The following is a 5,324-nucleotide window of genomic DNA, read 5'->3' as shown; positions in this document are numbered from 1 at the left end:
TTTCCTTTAGGATGGACTGGTTGGATCTCCTTACAGTCCAAAGGACTCTAAAGAGTCTTCTCCAACACCACAGTTCAAAAGCATCAATTCTTCTGTGTTTAGCTTTCTTTATAGTCCAACTCTCACATCCATACATAACTACTGGAAAAACCATAGCCTTGACTAGATGGACCTTTGTTGGCAAAGTAATGTCTCTGCTTTTTAATATGCTGTCTAGGTTGGTCATAACTTTTCTTCCAAGGAGTAAGCATCTTTTAGTTTCATGGCTGCAGTTACCATCTGCAGTGATTTTGGAGCCCCAGAAAATAAAGTCTGTCACTGTTTCCATTGTTTCCCCATCTATATGCCATGAAGTGATGGGATCGGATGCCATGATCTTAGCTTTCTGAATGTTGAGTTTTAAGCCAACTTTTTCACTCTCCTCTTTCACTTTCATCAAGAGGCTCTTTAGTTCTTAGGTTTCTGCCATAAGGGTGGTGTCATCTGCATATCTGAGGTTATTGTTATTTCTCCCAGCAATCTTGATTCCAGCTTGTGCTTCATCCAGCCTAGCATTTCACGTGATATACTCGGCATATAAGTTAAATAAGCAGGGTGACAATATACAGCCTTGATGTACTCTTTTCCCAATTTGGAATCAGTCTGTTGTTCCATGTCCAGTTCTAACTGTTGCTTCTTGATGTGCATACAGATTTCTAAGGAGGCAGTTAAGGTGGTCTGGTATTCCTGTCTCTTGAAGAATTTTCCACAGTTTGTTGTGATCCATATAATCAAAGGCTTTGGCGTAGTCGATAAAGCAGAAGTAGATGTTTTTCTTGGAGAAGGCAATGGCAACCCACTCCAGTACTCTTGCCTGGAAAATCCCATGGATGGAGGAACCTGGTAGGCTGCAGTCCATGGAGTTGCTAAGAGTCGGACACGACTGGGAGACTTCACTTTCACTTTTCACTTCATGTATTGGAGAAGGAAATGGCAACCCACTCCAGTGTTCTTGCCTGGAGAAACTCAGGGATGGGGGAGCCTGGTGGGCTGCTGTCTATGGGGTCGCACACAGTCGGATACAACTGAAGCGACTTAGCAGCAGCAGCAGCAGCAGCTGTTTTTCTGGAACTCTCTTGCTTGTTCGATGATCCAGTGGATGTTAGCAATTTGATCTGCGGTTCCTCTGCCTTTTCTAAAACCAGCTTGAACATCTGGAAGTTCATGGTTTACATACTGTTGAAGCCTGGCTTGGAGAATTTTGAGCATTACTATGCTAGCATGTGAGATGAGTGCAATTGTGTGGTAGTTTGTACATTCTTTGGCATTGCTTTTCTTAGGGATTGGAATGAAAACCGACCTTTTCCAGTCCTGTGGCCACTGCTGAGTTTTCCAGATTTGCTGGCATATTGAGTGCAGGACTTCCACAGCATCATCTTTTAGGATTTGAAATAGCTCAACTCCACTAGCTTTGTTCCTAGTGATGCTTCCTAAGGCCCACTTGACTTCACATTCCAGGATGTCTGGCTCTAGGTGAATGATCACACCATCATGATCATCTGGGTCATGAAGATCTTTTTTGTACAGTTCTTCTGTGTATTCTTGCCACCTCTTCTTAATATCTTCTGCTTCTGTTAGGTCCATATCATTTCTGTCCTTTATCGAGCCCATCTTTACATGAAATGTTCCCTTGGTATCTCTAATTTTCTTGAAGAGATCTGTAGTCTTTCCCATTCTATTATTTTCCTCTATGTCTTTGGATTGATCTCTGAGGAAGGCTTTCTTATCTCTCCTTGCTATTCTTTGGAACTCTGCATTCAAATGGGTATATCTTTCCTTTTCTCCTTTGCCTTTCGATTCTCTTCTTTTCATAGCTATTTGTAAGGCCTTGTCAGACAAGCATTTTACCTTTTTGCATTTGTTTTTCTTGGGGATGGTCTTGCTCCCTGCCTCCTGTACAGTGTCAGGAACCTCTGTCCATAGTTCTTCAGGCACTCTGTCAGATCTAATCCCTTGACTCTATTTGTCACTTCCACTATATAATCATAAAGGATTTGATTTAGGGCATACCTGAATGGTCCAGTGGTTTTCCCTACTTTCTTCAATTTAAGTCTGAACTTGGCAATAAGGAGTTCATGATCTGAGCCACAGTCAGCGCCCAGTCTTGTTTTTGCTGACTGTATAATTTATCATAGTCTACCCCAAATTCATGAATAATATAAGAACCTTTACTCCTCTCCCATCTTATGTGCTGTTGTTGTCATATTTCACTTTTACATGCACTTTAAATCCTACAATGTATTGTTATAATTTTTTCAATTTTAACTTTTTTCCTTTTATCTTGAAATAGCCCATATATTCAGTCACCATATTAATCTCTTCCTATAACCTAATATGTTTGTAAGAGTTGATTTAAATTTCTTATCTGTCAATCCATTAACTAGTATTTGTCTGTGGATCTGTTTCTATTGACTATGATTTTCCTGACTTTTGGTTACACATTCTAGCTTCTTTGCATGTTTCAATCTTTTTTGTTTGGAGAGTAAAGTATAATATTTTTGCTTTGTTTTCCAGAACAGGCAAACCCACTCGTCTGTCTCGCAGATAGTGTGAGAGACTGAATCAGTCATTCCTCCTTGAGTCTGGTTGGGCTGCAGCCTTAATTAGATCGACAGTTTACCTGTTTTAAAACAGGTGAACTCTCATTGGTCTTCCAGCTTTTCTCTCTGGTCAGTATTTGAATTGGGAGGAGGTTGGATTAGAGTTTCAGATATTTTTGGTTTTGTGCATTCAGTGAACTCCTCAGGGCCCCCACCTCCAACCACCATGATCATCATGAAGCTGAGTGGGACTAAGAGATTTGTCTCTGCTCACCTGTCATTTCTTCACGACTCCTTCCTTCTTTGGCAACAGCTTTGACAGGGCAGCATTGTTGGGCTGAGTAATTTATTTCTGTGCTTGGGATTCTTTCAGATTCCTGCCAGAATTCTTTCAGAGGCCCTCCTGCCAGCCTGCAGGCGGTCTGTGGCAGCTCTGTACTTTGTCAGTTTGGCTGAACTGAAACTATGTTTCCGAGAATTTCCTTCTCTGTACTTCTAGGTTACTTGAGGCCCCCAGAGACATTTTGCACAAGATCTGGCAGATAGAAGTGAAGCTGAAGGTCCATTGTTGGACATCCGGAAGGTTAGCGGGAACAATGGGAACGCTTACCTTGATGGCCAGCTCTCTAGCTCCCTTGAGAGCCTACACTTCTTCTCTGAATTGCAGGTCAGCTGTACCTCTGAGGCAAAGGCTGTTGGCTTTTCCTATAAATCATCCAGAGCATTCAGATTGGAAACTTTGAGCGACAGCGTGGATTCCAGTTTGTCCTCATAAGTTTCAGTTCATCCTTGCGATTCTTTCCTTTGTCCACATTCAATTTTCCTTTCTGGCTGCCAGTCTGGCTGACCTCTGGTGATTTAAGGCTTAATACTAGCTACAGAGGCAACAGCCTGTGAGTCTGCTTCACCAGGTCCCCAGCTTTCAAACTCATGAAATTAATCCCTGTTTCTCTGATAGTAGTAGTTTTGTTTCTCTAATCAACGCTGACAGCTACACAGGCAGCTAAGACTGAGCTGGTCTCTCCTCATTCCTGGACCATTTCTCCCCTCCGTGTTGCCACAAGTGTCCAGACCGGTTGCCCATCCTTTCTCAGGCAGGGCAGTTGCTGTGGCCCTCTGCTCACCTATGAATGGGTTTTTGGAATTCGGTTTGTCAAGGCTTCCTCCTACTCTTTGCTAGACCTGTTGAGGAAGATTTTAACTTTTGTCCAGATTTTCCTTGTTGTTACCATGGTATCAAAAGTCTTTTACATTCTTACATCCATATAGTCAAAGCTGTGGCTTTTGCAGTAGTCATGTATGCATGTGGAAGTTGGACCATAAAGAAAGCTGAGTGCCGAAGAACTGATGCTTTCACATTATGGTGCTGAAGAAGACCCTTGAGAGTTCCTTGGACTTCAAGGAGATCAAAAAGGAAATCAACACCGAGTATTTATTGGAAGGACTGATGTTGAGGCTCTAATACTTTGGCCATCTGACGCGAAGAGCTGACTCACTGGAAAAGACCCTAATGCTGGGAAAGACTGAGGGCAGGAGGAGAAGAGGGTGGCAGAGGATGAGGTGATTAGATAGCATCCCAGCTCAAGGGACGTGATTTGGAACAAACTTGGGGAGATAGTGAAGGACGTGGGAGCCTGGTGTGCTGCGGTCCACGGGGTTGCAGAGTCAGACATAACTTAGTGACTGAACAATGATAACAACAGCACCCAAAATGTCAGCAAAATCCTGGAAAGTGTCCTTAAAGGGTGGATTTAGGCCCATCTCATCCCTTTTCTCCTTTCTGGGCAGGGAACACACATGATGGCCCAGCTACAGCAGCCGTCTTGGACCTGATAGCAGAGTGCACTCCCAGCTGTGATACGAGGCCCAGTGAGGAATAAGGGGACTGCAGTACAAACCATGGACAGCTGACTTCCAGAACTTTGATATGGGAGACTGAGACCTGGGATACTTATGATACTTTTTATTTTTGTTTTTTCCTTTTAAAAAAAAGTATTTATTTGGCTGCACCAGGTCTTACTTGCAGCATGCAGGATCTTCGATCTTGGTTGTGGCACGTGGTATCTAGTTCCCTGACCAGGGATTGAACCTGGGCCCTCTACATTGGGAGTCCAGAGTCTTAGCCACTGGACTATCAGGGAAATCCCTCATTTTCTGATTCATGCAGCCAAATTTGTTTCCAGAGACTAGAACCAGCTTCTGGGACTTTGTGAGGCTACTCAGGATGGGTAGTGAAGAGCAGAATGATAGAAGGTGGAAGCAAGCCTGGAGGCTGTGCAGAAGACAGGCCAGTTGGGAAGGGGATGGAAAGTAAAGATAACATGTCTAAGGGCAGGGTGGCTGGTGCAGAAGACAGGCTACGAGGTGTGCTGGGAGAAAATGTACATTATCTTTTAAAGAAGCGCAGAAGGCATAAGACAGCACCCCCCTCACCATGACAAAGGATTACCGAGGATGAGTTGGTGATACCCTGATAACCTAACCAGGAAAGCAATGGGAGCTCTATCGGGTCTGTGGTACCAAAGAGACACCATACACACAGACTCAGTACAAGTTCTTCCAGTTACAGCTTCAGTCCATCTCTGATCTCATCCTTCAATCACATCCTAATCATTTCCCCACTGTCCCCCATTCTCAAGTGTGGAACTATAAAGACTAGGGCTTTCCAAACTGTGGCATGCATGTGAAGCATCCAACAATCCTGTTAACTTGCAGATTCTGGTTTGGGGAGTCTGGGATGCGGTT

General features: G+C 43.7%; 1 non-coding gene across 1 annotated transcript; it reads right to left on the bottom strand.

The window, feature by feature from the left end:
• Positions 1-4,647: 4,647 nt before the first annotated feature.
• Positions 4,648-4,720, bottom strand: TRNAG-CCC (transfer RNA glycine (anticodon CCC)). Its single transcript has one exon. It is a non-coding gene; the product is annotated as a tRNA-Gly (tRNA).
• Positions 4,721-5,324: the final 604 nt, after the last annotated feature.

The sequence above is a fragment of the Bos indicus genome, chromosome 26, assembly GCF_029378745.1.
Source record: "Bos indicus isolate NIAB-ARS_2022 breed Sahiwal x Tharparkar chromosome 26, NIAB-ARS_B.indTharparkar_mat_pri_1.0, whole genome shotgun sequence".
In the NCBI taxonomy this organism is placed as follows: Eukaryota; Metazoa; Chordata; class Mammalia; order Artiodactyla; family Bovidae; genus Bos; species Bos indicus.
Note: the sequence above shows the minus strand (reverse complement) of the source record. Positions and strands in the feature narration are given on the sequence as shown.